The 19,525-nt window shown below is 41.2% G+C and overlaps 1 protein-coding gene and 1 long non-coding RNA gene across 2 annotated transcripts in view; one reads left to right on the top strand and one right to left on the bottom strand.

The window, feature by feature from the left end:
* brwd1 (bromodomain and WD repeat domain containing 1) overlaps positions 1-19,525 on the top strand; it is a 1,114,832-nt gene that overhangs the window by 1,028,679 nt on the left and 66,628 nt on the right. The gene's annotated exons all lie outside the window — the stretch shown is intronic.
* LOC141378013 (uncharacterized) overlaps positions 2,044-19,525 on the bottom strand; it is a 56,260-nt gene continuing 38,778 nt past the window's right edge. Inside the window, exon 3 of the long non-coding RNA XR_012391277.1 lies at positions 2,044-3,746. This is a non-coding gene — a long non-coding RNA (uncharacterized lncRNA). The remainder of the gene's footprint in view (positions 3,747-19,525) is intronic.

Here is a 19,525-nt window from a genome sequence, read left to right as displayed (position 1 = left end):
ATAAACACCGGAGAAAGTTTAAAATATCATTTATAAAGTAATTGGATACGATGATATTAATCAAATCGTGCAAACAGAGCATTTTTTGGGTGGGTGAAAGCAGAAACTAGGCTGCCTTTTTTTTCTGTCCTGCGCAACGGCTCTTAACAAACGCATCGGGGAAAACTGCAAACACAAAATGTGTTCTGTGTCCTTAAACAAGTGTTTATGCTTTTATATGACGTGCTAAAATTTCTATATGAAATTTTAAATAAATGAAGAGCTTTATTAGTGAAAAGCTGCTGAGCACAACGAAATATAGGCTGTATTTTATTGCCTGCTCTTATTTGTTATGTTTTGGGAATAATTTAAAATTAGGGTTAGGGTTTGGTTAGATTAGATATAGATTACATTTTTCAACAAGAATGATGTTCCAGGAGCAGCATAGATGTTAATCCATGATCACACCAAACTACCTGCTTTTACATCACTTTCTGTTTAACACCACTTACCAAAACCATTAAGCCATTATGTAAAAAGGGTCTTACCCTCATATATTTTTCAATATTCAAGTGGAAATATTAAGGCATGAAGGTTGCAGAATATTAAAAAGCTACAAAGGCATCTTAAAGGGCACATACTGTAGGTCACCCCTTTTTTCATATTTAATATAAGTCTTTTGTGTCCCCAGAATGTGTCTGTAAAGTTTCAGCTCAAAACACCCATCAGAGTATTTATTATAGCTGTTTAAAGTGTGTATTATACCTGGGAAAAGGTTGTTGCTGTTTTTGTTGCACTGGGCCTTTAAGGCGAGTCAACCCCGCCCACCGATCCCACGTGCCTGTCAGCAACATGCCTCAACACGCCCTCGGCTGCCTCAGGAAGCAGATCTCACGTAAGGTTTGTGAGAAATACTACAGTAAGAACTTTACCAATCAGTATTTGATGCATTTTTTGTGGAGTTGCAACAATGAGCACACACAGCGCAGACACACACACATAGCACAGACAAGTAGCGCATACAAAAAGGCACATACATAGTGTAGAGACGCAGGCAGACACACACACACACACACACATACATACATAGCGTAGACACGCAGGCAGACACACACTCACACACACAGAGAGACAGTGAGAGAGACACGAGGCTGTGCTGATGAAGTGAATCACTGTACTTCATTACACTCGTGCACACGTTTTAAAACATGTTAAGCTTGTAAAACTCACTCTTGATCACGTCTGATGATGATTGATGATCCTAGCAAACTGAACAGAGCTTTTATTCCCGGTTGCTTTGCGGTCGTCCTGTCTTGTCGATTTGAGTAAATACGTTACTACGGAGACATGTTAATTCGCGCAGCTGTCAATCAATATTGGTGGGCGGGGTGACCGCACTCCTACGTAAAGTAGCGGTTGATCTGAAAACCGCTCCAATTGGTCCACCATTTTTATGTTGTTAAATTTGAAAAATAAGGACTGGACGGGTTTATTTCACCCCAATATGACGGTATATGCACTATACTTACACACATGTCTGTCAAAACAGCTTGAAAAGTTGATTTTTCACCATAGGTGCCCTTTAAATGTCATAATATCTCTCGTGTCATAAGTAAGTTGGCAAGTAAATCATTAAAAGCACAAACCATTGCTTAGGAAGTCAGTCTAATCATAAAACTTTAGTACACCGAAATCTACTTAAGGGCCGAAAATGTTCTCACATTCTGTCTTCACTATTTTTAATTGGTCTGTGCACACATCTAGCCTTTCGTCTTTGGTTTTTGCGGTTTATTTTTAGATCTTGAGACCCCAAGATTCTGCATTTACAATTACAAGTGTTTATTGCTGACCACTTCTCCGTTTAATGAGCCTGAATGCAATATATTTGAGGAGACGGTTGACACTTTTGGCCTTTGTTAACATTGACTGTCTCCTTAGAGCTAATTAAGTAGATTCCAGTTTAGAAAATATAATGAAGACCTTTTTCTTTTACACCACACACACATACTCCTTCACTCATACTAGTCAGTCTTGAAGATAATATTGACTAGATCATGTCAAATAGCTCCTCAAATATTTTATTTTATTTACTTTTTTTTTTGTAAAACAAATCCATATTTTGACAGAGCACCAGATATCCTGGAGCTAGATTTTCTTACATAATGGCGTTCCATTCCATCGCTTGTCACAGTCATTTGGGTCCACACGAACAAGGACACAGAAGTGAAAGAGCACTGCTAGAAGTGACTATTATTGCCTGTTTCCACTGAGTGGTACGGTTCGGTTTGGTACGCTTTTATGGCCGTTTCCACTGTCAAAAAGCGTACCGAACCAAACCGTACCGTACCACTTTTCTGCACCCTTTCGAAAGGGTACCAAACAGGAGAAAGGAGCTACACGTGCAGCTGAACGCTGATTGGTTACAGAGATACGTCATGAGCTCGTGGAGCTACACAGAACGTAAACAAAGGAACCGCCATGTTTTTTTAAAAATACAAAGCCGAGACATTACATGGAAATACTGCATGCATTTAATAACGAGTCATGGATGACCCGGGATCAAACAACCCAGGTGAAAAAAATATATAGTTAAATGCAATTAAAATACACTTAAATACCCACAAATACATTTTTAGTACATTGTTATTTTTTGTTAAATAAAAGTTTGATGGTTTTACTCTATAAATATACTAATTAAAATTATGTTTATACTTCAGTAGGACTTTAGTACACTTGACAAAAGTATACTAAATACCAGTAATACTTAAATTAATTTTTAGTGTACTACAATAAAGTACACTACAGAAAAAACACCCAAAAGAGTTTTATTAGTGTGTTTTTTTTAAAGTGTGCTTTAAATGCTTTAAACATTAGTTGATTTTTTTGTACACTGTAATTTTGTCTCATTCTTCCTGCAAACAAATCTTAAGATGGGCAACGAGGTCTTCATTGTCACATTTTGCACTTCAAAATGCTCCAATCACTATTGGGGACAGGTCGGTACTCCAGACAGTCCATTCAAGTACTAATATCCTCTTCCTCAGCAGGCAGGACGTTGCAATGTGTGCAGAATGTGGTTTTGCATTCCCTTGTTGAATATGCATGGGCACCCCTAAAAAAGAAGGCAGCATTTTGTGCTCCTAAATCTCTATGTACTTTTCAGCTGAATGGTGCCTTCACAGAAGTGCAACTTGCCAAGGGCACTGACACAACCCCAAACCATGGCCTTTGGACTTGTTGCTTATAACAGTGTGGATGATCCTTTTCTTCTTTGGTCTACATGGCATTCATTTCTCCAAAAGAATACCTAAAATACTGATTCATCTGACCACAGTACATGTTTCCACTGTGTGATGGTCCATCCCAGATGCCTCCAAGCTAAGAGAGGTCGACGGCACTTCTGGACACTGTTAACATAGGGCTTCTTTTTGGCACAGTACGGTCTAAACTGGCATTTGTGGATGTAACTACATATTGTGGGACTTGACAAAGGGTTGCAAAGTTAGTCCTGAGCCCATGTAGGGATATGGCTTGTAGATAAATGACAATTGTACCAGAAAGACTTTAGGAGGCAGATAAACGTTTGAACATTTATTGTGAATTGTTTGCATGAATTAGAGTTCGTTATGGTCCTTTCATAAAGTTCTTTGGCGTAAGCTCCGTCTATAGTGCAGAACTCTGGATGAGCTGGCAGATCCTCGTGGAGACGAGGCCGACCTGGTGGTAGTGGTGATGGGGAGTATGGAGGGAAACTTCCTCAACGTCACCTGAATACAACGAAACAGATTGTTTAGATGGGCTTATATACATGGCTTGCTTGGTTGTTCTAGGCCAGGGGTGGGCAATCTCGGTCCTGGAGGGCCGGTGTCCTGCACAGTTTAGCTCCAACCCTATTCAAACAGACCTCCCTATAGAGTTCAAGTGATCTTGAAGACACTGATTAGTTTGTTCAGGTGTGTTTGACTAGTGTTGGAACAAAACTCTGGAGGGACACCGGCCCTCGAGGATCAAGTTTGCCCATCCCTGTTCTAGGCTGACGAGATAATTATTATGAATGACGTGACATCTCAGTCTTCCTGGTAGAACTATCGCTAAAGCTTTCATTTCTTGATGCAGTGCTGCCTGAGGGATCAAAGATCACGGTTGCTCTGTTTGGTGTGACAACGCGTACTTATGTGCTCCTTTGATGCACCTCTTAATGCTTCTTACGTCCTTGTCGCAGCACCAGTGGCACCGAAATTCATATGCTGATTTGATCCGGTACATACAAGTTACAAAGGTACCGGTGCTATAATGGCACCGGGTTTCAGTACCCAACCCTAAAGGCCACAGTGGAGTTTGTAGGTCTCGAGAACCCCTGCTGTAGTTGCTAATGAACAGATAGTGATTGCTCTTAGGAGATAACTACTTACTAGGAGCATGTCTCGGGTGCTGATTTGGATTAGTCAATTAACTTAAGTTGCATGTTTTTGGACAGTGGAAGGAACCCGGGAGAAACCCATGTGAGCATATGGAGAACATGTAAACTCCGCACTGAAACGTCGGCTGGCTTGGTGTAAGGACTAAAAACCAGTGATGTTCCTGCTGTGAGGCAACAATGCTAACCTCTGGGCCACCGTGCCACTCATCTAGGAAAGGAGGAGGAGTAGGGGTGGAAGGGGGGATTCTTCAAAACGAAGATGGCTGTTATATGGAACTTAGAGTATTTATAGTGGCTTAGAAATCGTCTGATTGGTGAACCATAAATTGGATGATGCGGGACCAGCAACAAGCACGTGATCCTATTGAAATTAGTTTATAAATAAACTTCACTAAGTGGCTGTTGTTGAACATGTCAAAAAAATCGATCAAAGACCACAGATTTTAGCCTAGGATTAGAGGAATCTTTTTAAGATTTCCCAAATTTGTCTTCGACAACCTAATCATGGCTGAAATCACAAAGTACAAGCAGGCCTTTACCTAAAAGACAATCTGCGGATGGACTCTTAACAGTCTTCCAAGTCTAAGTCTTGCTTAATACATAACCCTATCATATTTGCGTCAGTGGAACCCACATGTTTTGATTATTTGTATCATCATGCTACATGTACATATTAATTTGACACCCTCACAAAATGTCTTCAAATTTGTCTGTAAAAACTGTTCCCCCCCTTCCTAGACTGATGGAGACCGAGTGGCTCTGTGGAACAGGCAAACGTAGGCCTGCCTGTCAGAAGTCCTGATGAATTATGTAGAGGACCATGCTTGCCGAGGCCAGCCTGAGAGATAGCAGCCCTCAGTGGACTTGACAGCTCGGGATCCAGCACAAGCACTAAACACTCAACCCCTCCACCAGGACGTTCCTCCCAACCGGGGAGATTTCGCGACCCCTCGAGACAGAGAAGGAAGAAGATACAAGAAAAAACATGTCAGGAGACCCCACAGACAGACTCAGGAGACAAAGAAACAGCCATATCTTTTAAAGCAGCGCTCTAGCGTATGTGTTTGTTCTCAAATGATGCCATATTATCTACAAGAGAAGGCTGTTTGGCAATTCACTTCTGTTGTCTGCTCCACAGTCTGCACGAAAAAGCTAAAGAGGCTTCAACAAATTGCTTTGGCTCATTCATAAGCACTGTTTTGAAGATGTGTTCTCCTCAATTGTCTTGGTTCCTCCTCTGAAGTACAACAGCAATGACTCTGTAATACATTCTGTCACATATTCTTATATAACAAGTATTTTTGTCTTAACTTAAAAGTGCAAACTATGTTGAAGAAGCAGTCTTCATGCCATAGGCAATGCTAGACCTTATTTCAGAGGGCTTCAGACATCCTGTCTGTTAGCACAACCCTCCCTAAAAAAAAATCTGTGATCTCGCTTCAAATTTGCTGACAACAGTGCCTCTGGTACTCTGTGAGGTTATTTCATTCTAAATCCTCCCTTAATACTAGTATCAAATAAGCATTAAATAATATCCTTCCCTCTAGTCAGGTGACAGAATTGCTGATAGAATTGCTGATAGACTGACAAAAATACAGAATTGTGATTGGTTTAGTTTTTAAAATGTCTATCAAATTCAAGTCAAGTAAATTGGGTAGACTAAATTGACCGTAGTTTATGAGTGTGTATGGTTGTTTCCCAGAGATGGGTTGCAGCTGGAAGGGCATCCGCTGTGTAAAACATGTGCTGGATAAGTTGGCGGTTCATTCTGCTGTGGCGACCCCAGATTAATAAAGGGACTGAGCCAAAAATGAATGAATGAATGAAAAATTAACTCACATATTTCTTCCTGTATTTTAAACCAAAAAAAGTCACCTTTCATTTTTGATTCAGGGTCACTGGAGAAGATTTTCTTGGATTATTTTTATATTTTTCTTAGTGAAAAACTATCTGAATCTAATTGGCTGATGTAATATTTTGCCAGTGACATCACACAAAGGCCTCTTCACCCTTCACTGTGTATTACTCCGCCCACATACAGCCAGCAACAAGCAGAGACACTACAGTTTGACAAATATTACTGTTGTTAGTCAACAAAATGTACTTTTGAATATTTTTTAGTCGAGAATGTAGTTGTTTAGATTGCAACTATGAAGTTTATTTGTAAGAATAGTGCCTATTTTAAAATATTTACAATTTCTGAGAGACAGCTTGTCGGCGGCCAAAGATTTTTGACGTTGTCTATCCACAAGATGGCGCCAGCACTGCATAATAAGCCCTTGTTTAGTGTGTTTTTCTGAGCGTGAATAAGAAGCTAAGAAACGTTTTTACTACTGCTACTTGTTGGAAATTGCTTATATATATATATATATATATATATATATATATATATATATATATATATATATATATATATATATATACAGGGCCGGAGCAAGCTGAACTGCCGCTCTAGACAGAGGATGATCACGCCGCCCTCAACCCCAATGTGAAAACGAAAGTGACCGGTTATGAAAATGAAGTGAGGTGTTGCGGACCTCTATTCTGCCGCCCTTTGTGCGGAAATAACTGAGGACGCGGGTGGTAAGGGAGGTGTCGCGGATGTGGCCGCCTAGGTCGTCTCTATGGACGCGCCAGCCCTGTATATATATATATATATATATATATATATATATATATATATATATATATATATATATATATATATAAATATGTGTGTGTGTGTGTATGTATATCCGATGGCACGAGGCCGCAGGCCCATATCGCACTGCTACACTGCAAAAAATGCTTGTCTTGCTTAGATTTTTTTTGTCTTGTTTCTAGTCCAAATAATTTAAAAATTCCTAAATCAAGAAGAATTTTCCAGACAAGCAAAACATATTTTCTTGTTTTGAGAAATAATATGCCAATATTAAGTGAATTTATCCTTAAAACAAGCAAAATAATCTGCCAATGGGGTAAGCAAAATAATCTTACGTCGAAAGAAAAAACAAGATTAATTTGCTTACGCCAGAGTATTACAGTAGTATGTGTTTGTATGTGTATATGTATATATATATATATATATATATATATATATATATATATATATATATATATATAGATAGATAGATAGATAGATAGATAGATAGATTTAAAGATAGATTAAAGTAATTTAATTAATAGAAATCTATTTGAATAATTGGTCATTTATTATTATTTGGCAATGTTGACTGGGGATGAATTAATGGATTGAATTTCCAATAGAACAACGTTGTTAGTGTTCCATTTGGGGTGCCACTAAAGTCACGGAGCAAGTGTATAGTGTGTCATTGGGTCACAGATTCTGTATCGATTCCCAACTCAAGGTACTTTGCCGATCTAGTTCCCTCCAACTGTGGCCCATCATTTCCTTTCTGTGCTTCGCGCTGGTTTGAGTCCCGGCTGGGCCAGTTTGCATTTTTGTGTGGAGTTTGCATGTTCTCCCCATGTTTGCATGGGTTTTCTCCAGGTGCTCAAGTTTCCCCCACAGTCCAAACACATGCGCTATAGGTGAATTGAATAAGCTAAATTGGCTGTAGTATATGGGTGCATGTGTGAATGCGAGAGTGTATTGGTGTTTTCCAGCATGGTGTTTGGTTGTGGCCGGAAGGGCAACTGCAACATAAAACATATTCCAGTGTAATTGTCAGTTCATTATGCTGTGGTGACTTCTGATAAATCAAGGACTAAACCTAAACTAAACTAAAGGATCGTGAGTAGATTGATAGACAGCTTCTTCAAGCAGAACGTATAATCACCGTCCACATGAACGCTCTTACATACTCATATTTGTGTTGGAGCAGCCTCTATTAATGTGTTTTGTTAGGCTCCTTAGGCTTTGAGTGATATTTCTGAGGCTCAGCAAGCTGTACAAGAACAAGGCTTAGGACCTCATCCGTCAACTCTCAGCCACTGCTCCATTACAATGTTTAATTAAGGTCATTAATCCTGCTTATTTTTCATGAATTTCTCATTCACTCCATCACAAACCCAGCCAAACCTCGCTGCGGGCACAGTAGTCCAGGGCAAAATCACAGTTAATTACAGGTTCTGTATATATAAAGAAGATTCATCGGTCAGAAGATTTTTTTTACACATTTCTAAAAATGATAGTTTTAATGACTAATTTCTAATAACTGATTTCTTTTATTTTTGTCGTGATGACAGGACACTAGTTTTCAGCTTAAAATGAAATTTAAGCCCCATTCACACGGGGCGTCAGCGTCAATGCTTCCCATTCACTTTGAATGGGTGACGTCAGGCGTTGCCGAACTGCATTGTGGATCTGTTGGCGCAGCTTCAGAGGCGTTGCTCGCTGCAGAAGTTAGGACTAGCTCAACTTTTTAAGCACGACGGAAGCGTCAGCCAATCAGATCGCTGTATGCAAATACACCAGCTAGACAGTGGCCTATTGCTGACTGAATTTCATTGGCTGACGCTTCTATGACGATTGCTTAAGCCCCAACTTCAAACACGCCTTCAGTCAAGCGTTGATGCAGAAGCCCTGTGAGAATGGGGCGTTAAAGGCTTAACTAGGTTAATTAGGCAAGTTAGGGTAATTCGGAAAATCATTGTATAACAATAAAATTTACCTTAAAATGTTTTTTTTTTTTTTTTTTTAATAAAACCTAAAACTTATTTAATTTAAAAATTAACAACTTTTATCCTAGCTGCTTAATTAGGTACACGTTACTAGTGCCGGGTTGGAGCCCCTTTTGCCTTCAAAATTGCCTTAATCCTTCGTGACATAGATTCATCAAGGTACTGGAAGTATTCCTCTGAGATTTTGGTCCATATTGACATGATAGCATCCCACAGTTGCTGCAGATTTGTCGGCTGCACATCCATGATGCAAATCTCCCGTTCCGCCACATCACGAAGGTGCTCTATTGGATTGAGCTCTGGTGACTGTGTAGGCCATTTGAGTAGAGTGAACTCATTGTCATGTTTGAGAAACCAGTCTGAGATGATTCACGCTTTATGACATGGCACGTTATCCTGCTGGAAGCAGCCGTCAAAGATGGGTACATTGCGGTCATAAAGGGATGGACATGGTTAGTAACAATACTCAGGTAGGCTGTGGAGTTGACACGATGCTCAATTGGTATTAATAGGCCAAAGTGTGCCAAGAAAATTTCGTCACACTATCACACCACCACCACCAGCCTGAACTGTTGATACAAGGCAGGATGGATCCATGCTTTCATGTTGTTAATAACAAATTCTGACCCGACCATCCAAATGTCGCATCAGACGAGGCAACATTTTTCCAATCTTCTATTGTCCAATTTTGGTGAGCTTGTGTGAATTGTATTCTCAGTTTCCTGTTCTTATCTGATAGGAGTGGCACCCGGTGTGGTCTTCTGTTGTTGTAGCCCATCCACCTCAAGGTTAGACGTGGTGTGTGTTCAGAGATGTTCTCTGCATACCTCGGTTGTAACAAGTGGTTATTTGAGTTACTGTTGCCTTTCCATAAGCTGGAGCAAGTCTGGCCATTCTCCTCTGACCTCTGGCATCAACAAGGCATTTGCGCCCACAGAATTGCCACTCACTGGATATTTTCTCTTTATCGGACCATTCTCTGTAAACCCTAGAGAGGGTTGTGCCTGAAAATCCCAGTAGATCAGCAGTTTCTGAAATACTCAGACCAGCCTGTCTGGCGCCATCAACCATGCTACATTTATAGTCACTTAAATTACCCTTCTTCCTCACTCTGATGCTCGGTTTGAACTGCAGCAGATCGTCTCGACCATGTATGCATGCCTAAATGCATTGAGTTGCTGCCATGTGATTGGCTGATTGGATATTAGCCTTAATCAGCAGTCGGACAGGTGTACCTAATAAAGTGGCCGGTTAGTGTATTTTTAAAAGAATTTAACATTCACACTCAGGCTAATAATTTTGCCTGTATACTGTAAATTAAGTCTTGAGCATCTTAGGAACTCCTTGAGGTGCCCTTGTGGCTCAGCACTGAAAAATGCTAATCGCTAACACGATTGCAATAAAAAGAGTTGTACGCTGTAAAGCAGCTCTCAGGGTCTCTTTGCGGCTGTCATGGTGGCTTTGTGTATGCAAGTGGCAGCATTTGCGGACGTCACCACGGGGTCTTGTGTGCCGCTCAGCCTGGCCTCAAGACTCTGGCTGAAAACGTAAAGGCTTTTCTAATTATTGATCAAAAGTCTGCCTCCAAGCCTGCAGCCCCTCGATAAGTGTTTCTGACGTCTGCAGGGCTCGAGTCGAGTATTATGTGGGCAACACCTCAGAGACCTTCATTCAAAGGAAGAATAAATGATGGATATTTCAATTGTGGCTTTGCTGGATTGTTCCTTTATGTTTTTGACGCAAAGATTATTTTAGTTGACCGTATTTACATTCTGAATAGCTTTATTAAAAGCTTTATAGGAATATTTTTTTATTAGGTGAAAAGTTTCTTTACAGTTTGCCAAAACTGTCAACCGAGTTTGGCAGGTTTGGAATATTCATTTATTCAATTTCTTTTCGGCTCAATACCTTTATTAATCCGGGGTCACAACAGCGGAATGAACCGCCAATCACGTTTCTACACAGCGGATGCTCTTCCAGCCGCATCGCATCTCTGGGTAACATCCACACACACTCATTCACACTCATACACTATGGACAATTTAGCCTACCCTATTTACCTGTACCGCATGTCTTTGGACTGTGGGGGGAGCCGTAGCACCCAGAGGAATCCCACACGAACGCAGGGAGAACATGCAAACTCCACACAGAAACGCCAGCTGACCCAGCCGGGGCTCAAACCAACGACCTTCTTTCTTGTTTGGCGACAGCACTACCTACTGCGCCGCCGGTTTGGAATATTATTAAGGAATATTCAGCCTGGTCTCATATATAAGTGTTTATGTTACCTATGAAGGTACAAAAAATCTGGGTAGACGCTTAAATGTACAATGCGCTCAAACTAACACTACCTAAAATATAAATTCCTCTTCCCTTTTTTTCTATTGCTTTCATTCTGCTCGGAACATTAAATCTTGGGACGCAGAAGAAGGTGTATTTCAGCTACTTCATCATAAATGGCTGGCTAAGCGATTTCATGTACAGTGAGTGACATTCAACCCAAAACGACGGCAGTTTCGCTCTAAAAGCTCTCCCTTCTTCAACCGTCAAAGATCTAATTTTCAGTGACGGCAACATATCTCACAGTTATCCATTTATAATGCTTCGGCTGACAGAATGATCTCAGTAGCTGATGAGCGTAACCTTGGACGTCTCCTCAGCCTTGAGTTGCAGAGCGTTTTCGAGAGCTCCAGCCATTTCTTTCACCATGCTTTATATTTACTGCATGCTTTCATTGTGCGCAGAGGAGATTCAGAGGATAACACAGGTCATTGCTAGCTTAGAAGTCTGAGTGCTTTACCAGAAGGGAACACCAGCTCTTAAAATACCCAGACCAAAGTGGCTATATATTTATATGTATTATAGATAAATATAGCAATACACTGTAAAAGTTAAGGGCCTACTCGCACTATGCCATCCGTACCGTGCCCAGGCCTGTTTCCCGGATCGTTTGAGAAGTGTGAGTGCGCTGAATCGGACTCAAGCACGGTTCACTTGGCTGGCCCTGGCCCGTTTGGAAGAGGTGGGCCTGAGCGCGGTTCACTTGGGCTTTGGCGCGGTATGCTTGTGTGTGAGTGCAAAACGCGCCTATGCCCGAAACTGAAAGCGAGACGTGACTCTTAAGGGACTGTTTCATATGTGTTTATTAATCATTCTTACTGTTCAGTGAACGCAAACTGCCATAGCTTATTAAATACCCAAACCCCTCACTGCACGATAGCTGCACGCCTTCAGCAAACCTCCTCATTCCTGCAGCACAAGGGCTTTATGATTGTTTATGAGCGCCAAAAGTGGCGGATCTGTTTGGCGAAATATTTGACTGCATGCCACTGCATATCAAACCGACTAAAACGATATAACTAGAGAAATCTCCACTGTGCTGCTGAGTGAGAGCGCTTCTCACTGAACAGCGCAGCAGCGATTACGTAAACGTGCCGAGGCCTGTTGTGGTGTGAGCGCGGGCGGTCGGGGGAGACGGGAGGGGGGACAAGCGTGCTTTGGCCCGGCTCGAGGCAACTGTACCTAGTGTGAGTACGGCCTTAGTTTAACTCTGTTCCAAAATCCCTACTATCTGACAAAGGACACAAGTATGTAAGTCCTTTTACGCCAGGAAAGAAAAGAAACATGCCTGAAAAAGTCTAACTTATGACTTTGAAAATCAAAATTACAACTTACTTGGTCAAATTTGTTACTTTTAAATTTAGGGTGCTTTCACACCTGTGGGTTGATTCTTTTGTTCTGAAATAGGGATTCAAATTGTTTCAATGTTTATTTTTGTTCTTGGTGCGGTTCGCCTTCACACGGCAAAGTTTCTAAACGTACCAAAACAATTAAAACAGGTCACATGCAAGTAAACTCTCCTCGTTTCAGGGTTTATTTATCATACCGTCAGGGATTGTTTTGGCGCGGATCCGACTGCGATGGCTGGATTCACACCAAACAAAGCACGCTACTGTGCAAGTTTCCGAAACAATAGCCTAGATGTGAAAGCACCCTTAAATTTAACTTAAACCACCCTGCAGCCCAAGACCGGTTACTCACTGAAGCTAAGCAGAGCTGAGCCTAGTCAGTACCTGGATGAGTGACCATGTGGAAAACTAGGTTGCTGTTGGAAGTGGTGTTAGTGAGGCTGGCAGGGTGCGCTTTAACCGGTGGCCTGTGTGGGTCCTAATGCCCCAGTAAAGCGCTGTTTTTTTGGATGAGATGTTAAACCGAGGTTCTGACATTTTGGGGTCATTAATAATCCTATAATACTTCTCGTAAAGAGTAGGGGTGTAACCCCAGTGTCCTGCCCAAATTCCCTTCATTGGCGCTTAACCATCATGGTCACCCAATCATCCCCATCCACTGAATTGGCTGTATCACTGTCTCCGCACTCCCCTATAGCTAGTATGTAGTGAGCAAACTGGTGCCGTTGTCCTGTGGCTGCCGTTGCATCATCCAAGTGGATGCTGCACACTGGTGGTGGTGTGGAGAGACCCCCCCCCCCATGATTGTGAAGCCCATTGGGTGTACTGTATGGCCATACCAATGACTGTAAAAAATATGGACGACGCGACAGCCCTTTTTCCCATTGAACGCCTTGAGGGCAAAACGCCTGCTTGACGGGCACAAACTGTCGCAAAAGACTGCTGAAATTGGAGCCAGACATGCGCAGAAGGATTGTCTGATGGAGCCAGAGGAGGAGCCGCGAAAATGAGCAGAGTCGAGCTTCCAATCAAACGCTTTATGTAAAATCAACTACGCCCCCCGAACTTCTCAGCATGCGTTTGCTGTCATATCAACACAAATGGATGTAATAACGTTAACAAATATGAGGGTTTTATATATTCAATCGCGCTAGCTCCAGGCCGCAGCGCATAACTTACTTGCGGCGTCGCGGGCTGATTCCGGCTCGCATGCGGCAGCGCCTGCTCGCTCGGCCGCCGCATCTGGCTCGATTGACTCGGACTGGAATCGGGCAGTGAGTCCAGGCATCCGGAGTAGGTCCAGCAGAGGTAACGTTAGTCAGTCTGAGCTCTAAGAGATAAGTCTCCGGCAGGCGAGAATCTAGCCGGAACTGTGTTTTGCTATCTGGGTGGCTAGGCGTGTAACAGCAAACTAATAAAGCCCGAAAAAAGCCCTGAACTTAGCGAATAAACAGTGTTCCACCAGGATCATGTATGTCAGAAACTATAGTTTACTGCTGAACTCATTTTGTCATGGAAAAAATAACACAGAAATCGAATAATAACATTTCAGTCTACTTCAGTCTCCTGCCGAAGCTCAGACGCCGCGCTTTGAGAAACTGTCAATCACAGCTGTCAACCACGATGACACGCCCAGCATTAAATTACTGCTAAAAACAAACTGTTCACAAAAATGAAGATCTGCACCTATTTCAGCACAATAATCAGTGCCTTAATCGACCAGAACTATCTTTCGGGACATTTTATTGCAAGTGTAATATTTTTTTTTATTTGGGCTCAAGTCTCCTTCATTAACACGGAGGAGGCGGGCTTTATGACTTGTACTGCAGCCAGCCCCCAGGGGGCGATCTAACGGCCGAGACCTTCACTCAAACGTAGGCTTGCGGCACACTTGGGCCATACACAATAAATGCACTATATAAATACACATATTACATTACATTTTTTTTTGTTGAATCAAATGAACTTTTTCTAGTCATCTCAACTTACATCAATTAAACTGACTAAATGTATAAAGTAAATTTTTATATGGTGAAACCGTGATATTTTTATCCAAGGTTATCATACCGTCAGAATCTCATACCAGGTCATAACTCCTAGTAATAAATAGAGTAGAGAACTGAGATGTCCTACAACAGCGGTCACCAAACTTGTTCCTGGAAGGCCGGTGTCCTGCAGATTTTAGCTCCAACCCTAATCAAACACACCTGAACAAGCTAATCAAGGTCTTACTAGGTATACTTAAAACACCCAGGCAGGTGTGTTGAGGTAAGTTGGAGCTAAACCCTGAAGGGACACCGGCCCTCCAGGACTGAGATTGGTGACCCTTGTCCTACAAGATAGCTAAGCTTGATTGGTTTCTGGGTCACATAGATATTTACAGTACATTGTTGTCTATCGGAAGGAATACTTCAATAGAGCTGCCATTTTAGTACAAGGTAGCGCTTCTTTGAAATAATAGCACAGGGTAGCACTTTTTGAAATGAATGTGGGACCAAGGTGTTGTGGACGACTGGCCATCCAGAGTGATAATATACACACATACACAAATATATTTATATGATGAGGAGTTTTCCTGGTGGTCAGTATGTTTTTTTTTTTTTAATTACGAAATTATAATTTATAATTATCCACCCTTCCTGTTAAATTTGATCTAATCCATGTCCTTAAACACAGCCCCTCTCCTGGTTTTGCTTTTAATTCTAACGGAGGGAGCGATTTGTTTGTGAATGAATCTCCGTTATGAATGATTCATGTGAACAATCGATATCCCTTCTTCTCAATGTGCACATCCATCTTTATGATCTAAATAGAATATAAAGTTTGTAATATTTAATAATTTAAGGCGGACAGTATGTACCTTGAGGCGCAGGCACTGTTCTGTTATCAGGCACCCTTATAAGTTACTTCAAAAACTAAAGTTTGTGAACTATAACAAAGCGCTGGCACCACTGGGTTTTGTTGTCATGTTACATTGTTTGCTGATTTTATTCAACAAAAATAGCATTAGCCTAGAATTTAGTGCAAGTTGGTTCTACTTTGTCTTTCAGCCAATGCAGCTCACGAGTTCACACTTGCAAAAGTTTAGGTATTTGGCGTGCTGTCCGGTGAGAGGGCTTTGAGCTCGGGGAATACACCCCAACTCGTGTTATTCCAGGGAACAGAGAGGAGTTGGGATTCCAGCGAAGTAGCGAGCCCTGCCCCAGAACGCTCCCCCCGTGATTGTAATGCTTAGAGGTGAGGTGTCGGGGTGGTGGAGGGATGCTAAATTCGTGAGATAGCTAGACAGCTTTGGTATATACAGTATAGAGTTTTGGTCAAGAACTGATTGGATAATAGAATAACTGTCAATGACGTATTTGATTCTGAAACTTCTGCACTTGCTCCTCCCGAAATTTGTTTACGAAACATCACTAAGTGACTGGAACGTTAATGTTGAGCAGAAAAGTTTGTAGGCGAGGGAGTTGTGCAGTAGGTAGTGCTGTCGCCTCACAGCAAGAAGGTCGCTGGTTTGATCCTCGTGTCAGTTGTCGTTTCTGTGTGGAGTTTGCATGTTCTCCCTGCCTTCGTGTGGGTTTCCTCTGGGTGCTCCGGTTTCCCCCACAGTCCAAAGACATGCGGTACAGGTGAATTGGGTAGGTTAAATTGTCCGTAGTGTATGAGTGTGTGTGTGAATGTGGATATTTCCCAGAGATGGGTTGCAGCTGGAAGGGCATCCGCTGCATAAAAACTTGCTGTATAAGTTGGTGGTTCATTCCGCTGTGGCGACCCCAGATTAATAAAGGGACTAAGCCGACAAGAAAATGAATGGGAGAAAAGTTTGTCACATACAAAACCGTAAAAAACTAAACCTGCTGCGCAAAAGTCCAGCGTCTTCTGATTGGCTTTAGTCTTGTATAAATGCGGTTGAATGACTTTTGTCCTGGGAGCACTGTACAAATATGGTGGCCCTATTGATGCATGCTCAGGGTCCATATGCGATATCTTGTGTATATATCTGTCTGGGTCATAAGATGGAGAAGCGAAGAAATGAGAAAGGATATCCTGTATACACCCTGGGCGACATCTGATTGGCTACACCCTAGTGCTAATTAGTACTATCACTTAGCTCTATTTGTATCTTTGCATAACATTGAAGTCTCTTCATAATTACCTTTGGTCATGAATATTTCTTAATCAGAGCAGGTAGGCAGCTCTACATGTGTTGAAACAGATTTCTAAAGTAGGCCTGCATAATTATCAGTTTGACAGGGCAGCCGTAATTTTATTAATTTGGTCTCTGTGTTCCTGCAATTGACGCAAAATTAGCATTCTAGCAGGTTCTTGCATATGCTCTCGGAGGTGACAAAAGCTGCGTGAATTCTGGCAAGCTTTTCATTAGCTAATGCTAATTTGATCTAACATTTTTTGTTGCTAGGCAACAGGGTGTACTGTAAATGGCAGGCTCTTGTATGACACCGAGAGATGGATTAAACACTATCAAACTTACACATCTGCGATAATATAGTAATCTTGAGTTAACTGATGGCTCAGTATACAGTGCATCCGGAAAGTATCCATAGCGCTTCACTTTTTCCAAATTTTTTATGTTACAGCCTTATTCCAAAATGGATTAAATTCGTTTATTTCCTCAATTCTACACACAATACCCCAAAATGACAATGCCAAAAAAGATTTTTTGAAATTGTTGCAAATTTATTAAAATTAAAAACCTGAAAAATCACATGTACATCAGTAATCACAGCATTTGCCGTGAAGCTCTAAATTGAGCTCAGGTACATTCTGTTTTACGCTTAAATTGGGCCTATTTGCAAAATAAATAAAGTGAAGTACTCATTTAGCACTTGTGTCGCAGCTACATAGTGGTAGTCTATTCAAATATACAAGGCAATCCTCTCGCTGACTGTCGGTATTCTAGAAAATTACCCAGAATCAGCTCAGCCCTAATTCATTAGCCAGTACTCATAGATATATACATTAGATGTCGCCTGGCCTATTGTCTATTGGACGGAATGCGTCAATAGCGCCGCCATCTTGCTACAGGGTAGCGCTCCTTTGAAGTGAATGCGGGACCAAGGTACAGTGGAAGACTGTGGCCATCCAAAGCCAGAGATATACACATATACACATATATCTATGATCGGGAGTTTTCCTGGATGTTAGTATGTAATTTTTTTTTTCTAATTAGGAAAATTATAATTTTACATCACTTTTCTACATTGATGGATCAGTGACCGCACGGGCATTCCTGACAAAAAGCTTGTGTTTGTGTGTACAGAAATGTACTATTCACCCTCCCTGTTAAATTTGATCTAATCATGTCCTGAAACACACCTCCTCTCCTGCTTTCACTTCTCATACTGACGGAGAGAGCGATTCGTTTGTGAATGAATCCCCCGAACGACTCTTTCACTAACGTTAGCCGACAATAATACCAGTTTCTGGAAGCGCAGCATCTCGTTTTCATATTTCTTTTGCATTGTTTGCTGATTTTATTCAACAAAACTAACATAAGCCGAGTGTTTAGTGCGAGTTGGAGCTGCTTTGCCGTATGGTGAATGCAGTAAGTGACTGTATTATCATTAATAACGTTACCTGATTAGCACAAAAGTTCAGAACATACAAAAACAGAAAAAAACGTAATATTACCTATTAAATGTTCTAGCTTTGTGCTTTGTTTTCTTTGTTTGCTCGTTACTACACCCGTAGACAGCGCTAAAGTCCCGCATCTTCACATAATAACACTGTCTTGACTAGTGCGGTTGAATGACATTTGTCCTGGGAGCCCTGTACCAATGTGGTGGCGCTATTGACGCATGCTCAGGGTCCCTATGCGATATCTAGTGTATATATCTATGGCCAATACTGTGCACATAAATTAATATGGATGTCGTTTGTCCGGCAGAAGGTCACAGCTTCCCCATTTTACTCCATTTTGGCTGAAGCATGATGCAAGAAAGAGAGCTGGAGTGATTACTGTATACTTCTTCAACAGTATTTTCTTCAATTTTATTGGGGGCACAAACAACTGTGTGTCAATGTCTGATTCATTTTAAACTACAAAAAGCTTACAAAGAAAAAATCCGTTTTTGAAAGAGATTGGTATTCAGCATATTTCTCTTTGTAAAGGTCACTGCTAGATTTGGTGCTCTGAAAAAGTGGCCTTCGCAGCAAGAGGGAGCAAAAGGCTTTTATTTTCAGGAAACAATTATAAGATTGATCAGGACTAATTTGCATCTTAAAAGGGATGGTTTTACCCAAAATGGAATATTCAGAATATTATTTCGTAATATAAGAGGCCATTGTTTGACCAGATCAATTAAACCACATGCTATCGTCGATGCTACACAAAACTAACAGATTTACTTTTTTATATATTAAAAATCAAATGACTAGTAACTTTTTATTACTAAATTGAGAAAAAGGTTTTGGTCATTGCACCAAAAGTCCTCTCACCCAAAAACCTGGAATATTTCCTAACTATTGATGGATGTTAACTCCTGGTTGTCAGTCAAGAATGTGGGGGGTGATATTTGATAGCAACTTGGGATTTGAAGGCAACAATTCGAGCATCTGTAAAATTACAATATTTTCCCTATTAAAAGGGTTTATTACGACATACGCTATCAATGTCTAATGCAGAAAAGCTTAATCATGCTTTTATGACCTCTCAGTTAGACTATTGTACACTATAAGGGTGCTTTCACACCTGCCTTATTTAGTTTGGTTGAATCGCACTAGAGTACGTTTTCCCTTTTGGTGCGGTTCGTTTTGGCAGGTGAGAATGAAGTAATCGTACTTGAGAGCGCACCAA

The sequence above is a fragment of the Danio rerio genome, chromosome 15 (assembly GCF_049306965.1).
Source record: "Danio rerio strain Tuebingen ecotype United States chromosome 15, GRCz12tu, whole genome shotgun sequence".
In the NCBI taxonomy this organism is placed as follows: Eukaryota; Metazoa; Chordata; class Actinopteri; order Cypriniformes; family Danionidae; genus Danio; species Danio rerio.
This window is presented reverse-complemented; position numbering and strand designations above follow the sequence as displayed.